Below are 14,324 nucleotides of genomic sequence, written 5' to 3' on the forward strand. Positions count from 1 at the left end.
ACTGAGGGACAGCCTGCAAAACTTCAGACAGCGCTCCTCAGGACTATCGGGGTCACCAAAACAAGGGAAGGCCGAGGAACTGTCACAACCGGGAGAGGTCTGAGGAGACGTGGCGACAAAGCGTGAAGTGGGATCTTAGATGGGATCCCGGAGCAGAAAAGGGGTAACAGGTAACAAGGAAATCTGAATAAATTATGAGCTTCAGTCAATAATAATGTAGAAACAAGGACTCATTCGTTGTAGCACATGTGCCATAATAACGTGAGCCATTCCCACTGTGGGACACTGCGCGCGGGGTGTATGGGACTGTGCACTCTCTGAAACATTTCTGTAAATCTAAAGCCATCGAGCTGTCCTCCAGGGCTGCACCCCTGATCACCCGGCCCCATTCATGATGCCACTTTCTCTTGGGACCTTCGCCCACTCACGGTCTTCTCCAGCTCCACGCCTTTGGACGTGCCGTTTCCACTGCCCTCCCAGAGCCCACATCTCCTCTCCGGGGAGGGCTAGTCCCCTTCAGAAAGGGGATGTGAAAGGTTCAAGGCCGTGGAGATCGGGGGATCTGGGGAAAGACTTGTGGGAGGGCTGAGGCCATTTCCCCAGGAATAACGGGGAGCCTGCCTCTCACCCCAGGGCCAGTGCGGGGGGGGGGGGCACTGAGGCGCCTCCTTGAGAGCTCCAGCCAACGTCCACGTCGCACGTGCAGGAGCTGCGGGGTGGGGGCAGAGGAGTGGAGTCTGCTCCTGGCAGTGACCAGCCAGCTGCCACCCGGGATTCAGAACGCCTACGGGCACGGCAGCCCGGAGTCCTGGAGGAGGGGATTCTCCCCTGGGCCCGGCAATGACAGGCTGCAGGGGCATCCGCCAACCAGGGTGACCTGGGAGCGGGCCTCCCGAGGACAGGCGCCGCCCAGCCAGAGGAGTAGCCGTGGGCAGGGCAGCCTCCCAAGGATGCACAGAAGTGGCCATAGGCTCAAAATCAGCCTGAAGCTGGGCCAGGCCCAGATGGCCCGAAGACAGCTTGTCACCTGTGGGAGGTGGAATAACAGGCCCCCCAAGACACCTATGACCTAATTCCCAGAACCTGTGACTATGTCACCTTACATGGCAAAAGGGACTTTGCAGATGTGATTAAGTTAAGGATCTTGAGATGGGGGATCATCCTGGATTATCTGGTTGGGCACAATGTCATCACAGGTCCTTATAAGAGAGAGGCAGGAGGGTCAGAGGCAGAGAAGGGGATGTGATGATGGAAGGAGGGGAGGAGAAGAGGGAGGGAGGGACTGGAAGATTCTACGCTACTGGCTTGAAGATGGAGGAAGGATTCCTAGAATCTGGAAAAGGCCAGGGAAGAGATTCTGCTCTAGAACCTCCCTCCGGAGGGAAGGCAGTCCTGCCAACACCTTGGTTCTAGACTTCTGAGCTCCACAACTGTAAGGGTATAAATTAATATTTTAAGCCACAAAATGTGTGGTAATTTGTTATGACAGCAACGGGAAACCAACGAACCACCACGTATCCAATAAAAGCCTTCTGCCTGCCGCCACCTCTCCTCCCCACTCCCTGAGCCTGGAGGGGTCAGAAATAGGGTTGCCAGGTGGAACAAATAGAGCCACAGGACACCCAGTTAAATCTGAACTTCAGATAAACAATGAATAATATTTTAGTATAAATAGCCCCAAATATTGCATGGAGTATACTTATACTAAAAAAAAAAATTAAAAAATTATTAAATTATTCGTTGTTCATCTGAAATATGAACGTAACTGGGCACCCTGGTCTTACCGGGCAACCCCAGCCAAGAAGAGCAGCTGTAAGGCAAGGAGGAAGCAAGGGCAAGGACAAACCACATTCCTCCTCATGCGATCCACAGCAGGCTCCAGACAGGGGCCCGAGGACTCCTTGTTAAATCCAGGTCCCAGCTTTATTAGCTGGAGCTGGACATTTGTAATTAATGAATGAGATACTCCCTCTCCTGACCCAATTTCCTAAGAATGGACATTAAAAATCATGGGGAAGTCCTGGGCTTTTTATTGGGGGACAAGAGGGTAGCTGCCTCTCCTCCCCCCTCCCTCCTCCCAGCTGCCCAGCAGGGTCCAGGAGCTACAGGAACTAAAGCTGACGTCATGAGCACGTCCCACGAGGCTGTCTTGGGCCAGTGACAGTGGGATGGATCAGCTCAGTCTCTAGCCCAAGATAAAGGTGCAGATAAGTCCTAGCCGGGATGAGGAATTCTGTATTTCCTTCACGTTGGCCCCCAACTTGATTAGGAGCCACTGCAGGGCACGCAACAGGCCGTTTCCATTTCCCAAGCCCAGAGTTTGTGACCCTTTTAGTTTGTTTTGTGGGGACTGGACACAGGTAATGTAGCCGTCTGCCCACAAGGTGGCACTCGTGATCACTGCAAAATACTGTGCCAAGGCCCTGGTTTTTCAAACACAAGTTTTCAAATAGTTTTAGATTTATAAGATTGTTGAGAACTGATAGAGGGTTCCTGCATAGCCCACACCCATTTCCCGTATGACTAATATCTTACATTCATAGGATACATTTGTCACCATTAATGAACCAATATTGATTCCACCTTATGATTTCTGGAAATTTTATTTACTTTTATAAAAATTAAGTATTCACAAGGGGCTTACTGTTTTTCTTCATGGATACAATGTTCTAGTTACAGTTCAGATAATTTAAATACAGCCACTACATAGTTGCTGGGTGTTTTAAAATAAATATGTTTGTCTATTTCTTAACTGCCCCTCAAGTTAGAAATTGTAATTACATGAGTCTCAAAGGCTAGTTCTTTGTGTTTTATTAGTTATTTTTGTTGATCTCCATCACAGATGGAATGGAGTTTTTTCACTGGTATTTCCTCAGAACTAAACCCATTATACAGAATTCAGAGCAGTGAAAAGAAATATGTCACAGAGTAGGTAACAATAAAAAGGAGCGGGAGGGAGCTGAGAACCAACCAATAGGACCGGCTCAGTTCTCAACTGGTGTTGGCTTTCGCGAAGGTCGGCTCATGACAACCTGCACAACACAGCCCTTTGGGATCTTCAGCTCTTCCAACTTCATTTTGTGGGTGGGAGGCCTGCCCAAAAGGAGCCCCCCCTGACTCCTCGGGCCCACCCCCTCTGCTGCGCAGAGCCGCCCCCCGTGGTATACCGAGTCTGTGCTGCAGCCCACAAGTCTGGCATCTTCGCCAGTGGAAAGGCACAGGCGGAGCTGACGCTCGTGTCCAGAATTAGGAGGTGGCTCAGGAACATCCAGTCTCTCTGTAGTTCTTTCCCTCTGTCACGTTGATGGGTGGTGCCAGGCGACAGGCTGGAAGCTGGTACCCGTTTCCCAGCTCATCACAGCACTCTGGTAACGCTCTGCTTGCACCATCAATGATTGCTTGTGCCATTTCATGATCAGCGCTCTCAAAAGCATGTGCTGCAGCCTTCAAGGCATCCCAAACCTCTTTACGGCCTTCTAAAGCTGGTGCAGTATCCCAAAATTTGTCCCTCTTGCTACACAGTTGTCCATCTGCCATGGGATAATCACTTTTCCACTCGGGTTTCCCGTTTTTCAAAGGCTGGCTGCACCTTGGTGTGGCTCAGTTGGTTGGGCGCCGTCCCCTGACTGAGGGGTTGCCAGTTCGATTCCCAGGTATATGGCTGCAAGCTTGATTCCCTGTGGGGGGGGGCTGCAGGGGGCAGCTGATCGATGTTTTGCTCTCACATTGATGTTTCTCTCTCTCCTTCTCCCTTCTTGTCTCTCTAAAATTCCATTTTTAAAAAAGGCTGGTTTCAACCCAAAGCAAATTGTTACAGGTGGGGATCAGCCCAGAGTGGGTCTCTCTCAGGCCAGCCTGTAGTGTGTGGGGTTTTCACTTTGTGCAGGAAAGATTTCACACACCAGTCCAGGTGATTGAGGGAGGACATTTATTAAAGCTGCGGATAGTAAACCAAGGAAGGGCTTCGGACAGAAGCAGCAGCAGGAGAGCGCCTAGGTGGTCACGCTCCGCTCTGGCTCCCTAGAACCGTTATATGAAAGAAGTGAGCCAAGGCGGGGCCGCTGTCAGCTCACTGGAAAGTCAGAGAAAAGGAGCCCTTGGAGACAGGATCAGGGGTTAAGCCTGGGACGAGCTGCCGCTGCCCATCACTCCCCTGGTTGCAAGTCTCACGGGGACCCTCAGACTTGAGGAAGTAAACACTTCATGCCCAAGAAGGGGCATGGGTGTGCTCTAGAGCAAGCCCACGCGGGTCTTTGTCTTAAGGGTTTTTATCTTCTCTGGGTGGGAATCTTAGGGAAGGGTTCAGGTAGAATATTCATTAGCTTCCCAGGTGTGTTTTTAATATGCTGCTGCATCCAAATGAACGTATAGGATTATTCTTTGGTCTGCTTTACTGTTTGACTTTTATCTTGGGTCTATGTGGCTTTAACGGGCTGTTTGTTATTTGTTCCCCTGACTTCATCCGTCCTTGGGGTTGGCCGGCACAAATGGCACTAACTGGGTCTCTGTTCTCGATTTTCCCAGCCAGCGTGATTTAAGCTGTGTCTTCTCTGGCTACAGAGGAGGGTATAAATCATCTGCTCTCAAGTGTCCTTCTGGGAAGATACCGTCTCTCGATTCACGGGCTGGCTGTACATTGTTCAAATAGTTTGGCCTTGTTTAATTATCCTGCCTCAGTTTCCTCATTCCTCTTGCCCAGGAATTTTCCCAGCTTATTATGACCCTGCCTCAAAATGCCCAAGTGGACATTGTGTGACTCCAAATGGATTCCCTGAGGATGACACTGTCACTTCTATAGGACGCCCACTGGAAATGAATAGCTGAAACTGAGTCACCTGCTCCCTCCACAGGTATGTGAGGGGTAGGGCTTCTGTCCTTCAGGTGCCCCAAATGCCTCCCCATCACTGTCCAGAACTGTACCTCGAAGACTTCTGTATCCACAAGGCAAGGCTGCCCAGTAGGGAAGCAGTCACACCTTACATTTAGTTGTCACACCTCCTTAGATGTCTCTGGGCTGTGACGGTTTCTCAGACTCCCCTCGTTCTGAGGGCCCTCAGAGTTTGGAGGAAAGCTGGCCAGGTGATTTGTAAGGCGCCCTCTATTGGGGTGTCTGTCGTTTTTCTCTCGATTAGACTGAGGCTGTGGGTTTGGCGGATGAAGACCCCAGGGGACTCACGACACCGTATCAACGGCATATGCCGTCGCCGTGACTTACCACTGTTGCTGTTGACCTTGGTCACCTGAATGAGGGGCTGTCTGTCCTGTTTCTCCACTGTCCAGTTGCTCTTCCTCCTTCCCTTTTCCAGACTGTGCTCTTTGGCTCATGTATTTTTTTTTTTAAAAAAGTTTGTTCTTTCTTTTTAAAACCATTGCCTGCCCCTCCCCTTCGGCTAAGACGGAGTAAAGGCCAGGGCATCCTAGTTGTGTGGGGTGAGAACAGAGTGGAAACTTGCAGCCCAGCAGTTTTCGACGTTTGGAGCAGAAGACAATTACTTGGGGTTCCTGCCTCTTCCTGCCTCTCCAATTATCCAAGTAAAACTCCATCAGTGTCATTAAAGGGGCCCTAGGAAGGAGAGGCCAGGAGAGGGCAGCCGGAGAACAGTGTGAGAAGGGCCAAGGGAGGACGTGACCTTGCCCTGTAAGCAGCACCAGGGTGCAAGGCCCCTGCGAGCGGGGCACTGCGTCTGCGTCCCGTGCCTGGCCTGCAGGAGGCGCTCGAGAGATGGCTGAGTGAGTGAGCAGCCTGCTGCTCCTCTCTCCGCCCATGCCAGCCAGCTGATAACTGGCAGTGAGATCCCACCGAGTAAGTCATATCATGTCTCCCAGCTGCTGAGATGTCTCTTCAGTGACTTCCCACTGCCTCAGGGGGCCCCTGCAGCCTCCCCCGCCCTGGGCCTGGCCATCTCTCAGCACCCATGACGATCCCCTACTCGGAGCCTTCGCACTGGCCCTTCCATCCACCTGGAAAAGTGTCCCCACTTTCTCCACTCCTTCACTCTTCAGGCCTCAGCTCAAATCCTACCTCCCAGAGACCCTCCTGCTCCCTCTCCTCCCCCCTTCAGAGGCTCAGGTGAAGATGGGGAGGCAGAGAGGGGTGAAGTCCTTTGAAGACAGAGCAGGGTTTAAGGTCAGTGTGGGGAAAGCTAACCTGGTCACAGGCCAGGAAGCCCCATGGATGAGCCCTGAGGTTCAGGAGGGGCGAGGGTGGGGGCGGGGGGTGGAGGGTTTATGCCCCATCCAAAGTCCTCCCCCCACCCCCACGCCGCTTAAATTTTGCGGTCGATTCCTGTGACTGCCTCTTGCCACCCTCAGTAACCCCCGGGCGGGCAGCCTCCTTCGGGGTGTTTGTGAGCATCTGCTCTGTGGTGAGTTACATCCTGGTTTTGTTGAAAGTGTCACTATGAGGTCAACCTACCGTTTCTCACAGCGATAAAGCTCTGTGTTTCTGCTTTTGCGGTGTACAGGTCTTTCTTCTTCTAGACCATAAAAGGCGTCAAAATCTCCTCATTGCTAAGTTCTGCGCACATGCTCAGTTGGAAGCGCCTTTTGGGCTTAGCTGAGTGAGACCCTGCGGTGCAGCTGCGAGCTCACCTGTGTCACCCACTTGTCAAGGGATTGCCTTATATGGCAAAAAGCAGCCGCCCTCTGCAAAGCAGAAGCGCAGCCCTGGGCTTACAGGGTAAGTCCTTAGTTTTGAAACCAGCTTTGCAAGGATCTTTGCAGAAGGCCTGGCCTCAGAGCTGAGCAACAGCCAGCTTGCTATCTTTCAGGAAGGGACAGTGTAGCTACAGCAACCAGGAGTGAGGGGCCAAAGATACACAGGGGATGTCATCCTACTTCCTGCCCAGCAGCTAAAATGAGAAGAGACACTCGAGCATGTGTTGCTTGGGGAAGACCAGCAGACAGAAGCAGTAGGTAATATGACAGGAAGGGTTTCAAATATGGCAGCACTCGTAAGTGCTGACTACTCATTTAACACATCACAACAACTGGGCAGAATAAGAACGATTTTTAGTCCCACTTTACAGATAAAGATAACTGAGGCTCAGAAGAGGCAGTGACCTAACTAAGGTAAGTAACTTTACCAGAAGCCAGAACAGGCCTCCAGGAACCCACCTCCAGGAATGCTGTGTGGGAGGCAAGAGCTACAGGCAACAGCTGTGCCGTCCACGGCAGCAGCCACGGGCCACGCGTGGCTACCAAGCGCTCAGACTGGTCCAGACTAAGACCTGCACATCAGAGCTCAGAGACTCGGTTTTTAACTTTTTTTTCTAGTTGAAAAATTATTTTTAGTTGTAAACTATCTTGAAAAGGTTAAAATTCCTTTTTAAATCATTATAGGTTCACGAGAAGTTGCAGGGATAGCCCACAGAGGGCCCAGGCACCTGCACGCAGTTTTGCCCTATGGCGACATCCTACCCAATAATCAGACAGCATCAAAACCAGGAAACTGACATGGGCATGTGTGTAAATGATTCTATGTCTTTTTATCACGCGTGTAGATTTGTGTGATCACCACCGCAATCAAGGCACAGAACTATTCCCTCACCATGAGATCTCCCTCCTGCACGGCCCCGTAATTTTAAAACAGAGATGACCTGTTGAAACAATATCTTGGCCATATTGGGTTAAGCAAAATGTATCCTCGAGATTAACACATTCCTTTCCACTTTAAAACATGGCTACTAGAACATTTAGAATCGTGCATGGGGCTCGCATCCTGTTTCCAGCACTGACTTAGAAGTTCAGACCCAGCTCAGCCTCTTGGGACAGGTCACCCAACCCCCCTGAGCCTGGATCCTCTGGAATAGGCCAGGCCTTCAGCGTAAGTGTCCAACTGTTGATTCATTCAGTGCATTTACTGAGTGCCTGCTGTGTGCTGGGCATTATGCTAAGGGCTAGAGACACAGAAGCAAAGATTGCAGGTCAGAAACCTAAACTGCCCTCAGCTCCCCAGAGCAGGTAAACCCGGCAGGGGCGCCCCTTCCTGGTACCTCCCAGAACTCACTTGGAGGCAAACGGAAATTATGGTGGCAGAAAAATAAAAACTCGGTGCTGACAAACAAAGTGCTGGTGCCCACAGCTATCGTTCCCACGTTGAGAGCTCAGGAGTGGGCCCTGAAACCAACGTCCAGGCATTCCCCACCCCCATCTGTCCCTCTGTCTTTCCATCCATCCCAGAGGTATTTAGCCCCCACTACACCTCAGAGTCACCTGGAAAGCTTTTTTTTTTTAATGAAAAATTTCTAACATGAGGAAAAGCAAACTAATAAGACTAAACCTCTCACCCCCACCCCCTAGATTTAAAAATCGTTAGCATTTCGCCGTATTTCCTACTGTTCATGGGAATATTTGAAAGAACGTGGTAGTCATCCAGACATTTCAGCCTCAGTGTGTCCGTCTGCATCTCATTGTAAAATATGACACTTTCTTACCCAACCACAAATGCCATGATCACACCTAACAGAATTTATAATTCCTGACTATAATCTGATCCAGTCTAGACTCTAGTTAGAAATGCTGAGTGTCAGGCCCTGCCCGGACCTAATGCGTCAGAATCTGTGCTTATTAAGGCCCCAAGTAATTATTATGTACATTACAGTTTGAAAAGCAAACTTTATACACAATTTGGTGTTTGTTGAAGTGTGTCCCCCAGAATTCACAGGTTGAAGTTCTAACCCCACGACCTCAGAATGAGTTCTCATTTGCAAATAGGGTCTTTGCAGATATAATTAATTCACATGAGATTGTACTGGGTTAGGGTAGCCCTGAATCCAATATGACTGGTGTCCTTATTTAAAAACATTGGACACAGAAAGACAGAGAGAAGAGGGCCATCTACAAGCCAAGGAGGGTGGCCTGGAACATACACTTCCCTCACTCACGACCCTCTGGGGGAGCCAACCCTGCTGAGAGCCGCCTTGATTTGGGCTCCTGGCCTCCCATGTGAGACAATACATTTTTTGTTTAAGCCACACAGTTTGAGGTACTTGGCTAAGGCAGCCACAGGACACTCACGCACAGTCTGTACTCAAAGTTCACCCACGGTGTTTTTAAAATGACCTACAGCTGAGCCCACACTGAAAGGTTCTGACTTAACTGGTCTGGGATGGGGCTCGGGCGTGGGTGCTCTTAACGCACCCGAGGGATCCCAGCTGCAGCCAGGCTGGACTCCCCGCTCTGTTTCCCATTCATCTTAACTTAGCAGGCCCACAAAGCCCCACCTGCTGCCTGGTGCCGTGTGGGGAAGGGCTAGCAATTTATCTGGGGAAAGAAATACCCAGCAGCAGGGTTGGAACCCTCTAAGCTATGGTCCTCAGTATGGGGTCCTGGGCCAGCAGGTCAGCATCCCCTTGGAGAGTGTGAGAAATGTAGGTCTTCACACCCCAGGCAGACCTCCAGAGTCAGATTGGGGTGAGACCCAGCAAGCTGTGTTTTAAGGAGCCTTCTTAGCAATTCAAGTTTGAGAAGCAGGGCCTAAAAGGAGTGTGACCCCCAACCAAGCTCCACGTGCATTCTAACAGCCTCCATCTGAACCAGCCGGGGATGTAAAGAGCGACCAGCCCTCTTTACAGCTGAGGTGCCAAGGAGGAAAATCCCGCATTGATAGCCGCGCTGGGATTTCCTTCCTGGGCCTCCTAACTAGCATCTCCACCTAGCTATGGTCCCAGACAGTCACTTGGTTAATTAACTTGTTTGTCCAAACATTAACACACGAGCACAATAACCAGTTCAAACAGTCCAAGAAAGTCTGTAATAAAAAGGAAATCTCCTTTCCACCCTGGTTCCTAGTCCTGCTCCCCAGAGGCAGCCACTGCCAGAGCTTCTTGGGGATTTTCCCAGAAACTCCGTATCCACGTCACTCCATAGCCCTAACACCCCAGGAGCCCCTCTGCCGTCTCACAGCCTGTTTCCTCCACTTAACAATATATCACGATGCCCGGCCGGGCGTAGCTCAGCGGTTGAGCATCGACCCTAGGATCCAGGCGATCGGGGTTCGATTCCCGGCCAGGGCACATGCCCGGGTTGTGGGCTCGATCAATGACTCTCTCATCATTGATGTTTCTATCTCTGTCTCTCCCTCTCCCTTCCTCTCTCTGAAATCAATAAAGATATATTTTAAAAAAAAAGAACACAATATATCACGGAGCTCGCACAAGCCTCTATTTTCATAACCTGCCACTGCTGAGATTACATAACTGAGCCAGGCCCCTACAGATGAGCGTTTTGGTTGCTTCCATCCTGCGCTTTTATGCGCAACGCTGCATTTAACGTCGTGTACATGTGTGTTTATAGCAACGGCCGAAGGCTGAGGTTTCCAGATTTGTGGATTTCACAAACTACTTAAGACATCAAGGGGCTGAAACAAGGCTGCCTGCTTATGTTACCAACTGAGGACATTTTTTTTTTAAAAAAGGTAACACATTTAGCATCATCCCCGTTTCATAAAGTAAAATCATCTTAACACCTAAGTCTTACAAAAACAGGGTTTTTAAAAGGCAATAAATGGAATGCATTGTTTTGTAGAAAGCTGGCGTTTGTCAGTTACTACAGACCTGTGATGGCTTCACTGTGGACTGGTTTTCTACAGGACCCTTCCAGGGAAGAGGGAAGCCAGGGTCACGTACGCGAGCTCACCCCACCGGCTCCACACGCTCACCCACGCACGTCCCCCAGGGCGGACTTTGTAAGGAGGGCCTCCACCAGGTTTCCCCATTCTGTTTTTAATGATGGGCCCTGTTGTCCCATGTGTCTCTAATGTAGAGCGAGCCTTCCATTCTTGGTCACGTAGGGCCACCGAGTTGCTCATTGCTCCAAGGAGGTAATTTCAAGCATGGGCATAATGAGATTAACGAGGCAAGTGGGCAGCTGTTTCCTTTTCAAAGCAATCCATTAGCAGGTGCTCAGCGTATCTTAGTTCTATTAAGTGCCAATTGCTCTGTAATTCGATGGCTCAGGTGATCCCATTATCCAGGTGTCCAGGTGTTAAAATGGCTGGAAAACAGGATGGCGCCTGCTTGCCGTTGGTCCTGCCCCACCTCCCCAAGGTGCCTGGTCTTTCATCTCTAATTCGGATTCGGATTCGCAGATGGCCCCTGCAGGTGACTCCTAATCCATGTCAGGGATGATTCCTCTGAGGGAAACAGGGTCATCTCCTGGGAGCCAGGACCCGCATTTTCACATGACTTGAAGACGCATTAAAGCTTGAGAAGCACTGGCCTTAAACAGAACTCTGCCGGGACCCAGTTGGGAGAGGGGGGGAGTTAGTCACTGTGAATTCGGGGCAGTGTGTTATCAGACAGCCAGCAGTGGGTCTGACTGTGAGCATCTGTTTATAGGACATTAAGATTCTTTGTCTCTCTAGGCCTCAGTTTTCCCATCTGCAAAATGGGGGTAAGAACAGAAGCTGCCTCCCAGGAGTTGTTCTGATGATTAAATACACTAATGAACATAAGGTTTACTATAACAGGGTGGGGCACAGAAGAGGTCCTTTAAAAATGTGGATGCTTTTTTCCCTTGCCCCAATAAGAAAGAGACTCAGACTCCCTCAGGGGCCACTGTCTTCCCAGGCCTAACTACCCCAGACCCCCAAATCCTGTGGTTGTGAGGCTGTCCTGGGGAGATGATTAAACACAGAGTACAGGCCTCTGCCCCAGAGAGGCTGATTCTGTAGGTCAGGAAAGGTGTACCCATCCAGTGAAGCTGACACACACCGTCCAAGGCACACACACGTACAGAGACACAGTCCCGTGGCCTCGCTGCTCAGAGGACCATTAGCACCATCTGGGAGCCAGGTAGAGATGCAGGATCTCAGGCCCGCCCCAGACTGTGGACTCAGGATCTTGAGATCCTTAATTACATCTATTTCCAAATAAATTCACCTGCACAGGTACCAGGACTGAGGCCTTGGACATACCTTTTAGGGGCCACTTTTTAGCCCACCACAGGTCTCCTTTGTGGCTCACAGCTTTGAGCATTTGAGTCTCCTCTCTCATCTGGGAGGAAGAGATTCCAGTCCCCTGTTAGCTGGTGGCAGAGGCTGCCTTCATTGCTGATACAGGTGCCGACAGCCTCAATTACAGCACCACCGTGGCTGTTCCCCCTCACCTGGAGACTGAGGGCCGGAGAGGGGCAGCCAGCTGGCTATAGACCAGCACCACGCCCAGGGGTGGGGATGTGCCCTGCCTGTCAGCCTGCAAATTTCACGGAATAAACTGGGCCACCAACACCCAGGAGAGGCCACCAGGAATGATCTGGCCCCAAATAAAAGTATATTCATCGGACATGCTTTTTTTAAAATATGTTTTTATTGATTTTAGAGAGGGAGAGAGAAATATCAATCGGCTGCCTCCTGCATGCCCCCTACTAAGGACAGAACTCACAACCCCGGCATGTGCCCTGACTGGGAATCAAACCGGTGACCTCTTGGTTCATATCTCGACACTCAACCACTAAGCAACACCAGCCAGGCTGGATGGTGCTTTTTAAAACACAGAACACTGAATACTAAAGGATCTCGGTTTGATAAGATGCCCTGCATGTGAGTATTCCAAGGCCTCAGAGTTCATGCTGGAGGTCACCTGAGCTGGGACACATGCTTGGACACACACCCGGACTAACAGGCTGTCTGTTAGATCCAGTAGCTAGCTGAGTGAAAGAGCAAACTGCCCGTTGCTCTTAGGCTAGACCAGCAGCTCTCAGCCGGGTTGCATGTTGGACTCTCAAGGGGAACTGACGCCCAGGCTGCTCCCAGAAACAACTGAGTCAGAAGCTCTGAGAGGCGGAGCCCGGGCATCCGGGTTCCAGTGCACAGCAGCACTGAGAGCCACGGGCGTGGAACCAAAGCTGTTGCCATCCTGGCTGAGGCTTTGTGGGCAGTCACGGGGCCTGTGGTTTCCGGGGCACCTTGAAGAACCTGCAGGAAGATGCAGTGGCCCACGTGGCAACCTGTTGAAAATTGCTCTTCTGCCTCCACCCCACTGCCCTCATCCTGGGACCCCCTCCCCACCTTCTAACTGTGGCTACTGGAACAAACTTTTGCCTCCAGAACCAACCCTCTTTGGGGCTACCCTGTGCTCTCAGGCTGGTGGTGGCCATGGGGACACACACTGCTCAGATATCCCTCCAAGGGAGAACCTGGCAGCATCTCTGCTCCCAGCCAGTGCGGAGCAGGGCAGGGCTGCCATTCTGGCCCATGTCAGGGCTTCTCCACAGGGACATCTTCTCCCTGGGGCTCCCCAGCAGTCTGGCCGAGACTTCCTCCTTGCTGCCCTGCAGGCTAAGGACTTTCCCTCCAACCCTCCTTCCTTTCGCTTCTCGTTTCTCGCGTGTCAGAGAAGGTTCTTCCCGGGTCCATCCATACCCTGTGCGTCTCTTGCACGTCTAATTCCAACCGGCGTCTGTTTCCTGTGGGACCTGAACTGGCAGAGTTCAACTTGGCTTCTAGCTCAGGACTCATCAGGTGGGTGTGTCTCCACACGCAGGAGCAGGATCCAAGAAACACTGGTGGCCACAACACGACGTGTGTCCTCTGTGCTCAGACCTCTCCCCAAAGTCCCACCACAAGCAGCCACTGACTCAGTCTTTCTCTGCCTGACTCCCTTGCTCTCTCCTCTCTCTCACCTTCCCTCCCCCGGAAGGTCTGTTCTCTTTCCTGCATCTTTTCACTGTGCCCTTTCTCATACAAATGTAACCCATTTCCCTGATCGGATCTCTAAAGGTCTGAGAGCAGGCCCTCAATCAATCCTCTGTCCATCAGGAAGAGTGGAGAAGGGCATGCCTGCTTCGTGTTAATCTCTCTCCCTGTCCCATGGACTCAAACTTAATGATTACAATACCTTCTCTTTTCTGCATCACTAGTAAGCATCCTTATGTGTATTTAAAAATGAAAGTCCTGCCCTAGCCGGGTTTGCTCAGTGGTTAGAGAGTCAGCACTCAGACTGAAGGGTCCTGGGTTCGATTCTGGCCAAGGGCACATACCTCGGTTGCAAGCTTGATCCCCAGCCCTGGTCGAGACGCATGCAGGAAGCAACCAATCGACATGTCTCTCTCACATCAGTGTTTCTCTCTCTCTCTCCCTTCCACTCTCTCTGAAAAGCAATGGAAAAAAATATCCGTGGGCAAGGGTTAAAAAAAAAAAAAGGAAGTCCAGGGAATTGCTGACCATTTGCCCAGGAAACCTAAGGAAGGCACCTCTTGACCACTGGGTGGTTCCCAGACCACCCTTTCAGGAGCTGTCTTAGAGGTGCCCATTCCATGGTTGGCCCTGGTCCCCGTTACCCCCTCTCCTGAGCCCGTCCTTGGAAATGAGGCAACAGCGGGTG

At 51.1% G+C, this 14,324-nt stretch overlaps 1 pseudogene across 1 annotated transcript; it reads right to left on the minus strand.

Annotated features, from left to right (window-relative positions):
• Positions 1 to 2,984: 2,984 nt before the first annotated feature.
• LOC308548055 (ubiquitin domain-containing protein 2 pseudogene) lies at positions 2,985 to 8,452 on the minus strand (annotated as a pseudogene). The gene is made up of 2 exons: positions 8,436 to 8,452; positions 2,985 to 3,583 (listed from the first exon to the last, which is right to left on the minus strand). The product of its transcript is annotated as a ubiquitin domain-containing protein 2 pseudogene (transcript).
• Positions 8,453 to 14,324: the final 5,872 nt, after the last annotated feature.

Source organism: Miniopterus schreibersii, assembly GCF_964146895.1.
Source record: "Miniopterus schreibersii genome assembly, chromosome: 18".
Taxonomy (NCBI): Eukaryota; Metazoa; Chordata; class Mammalia; order Chiroptera; family Miniopteridae; genus Miniopterus; species Miniopterus schreibersii.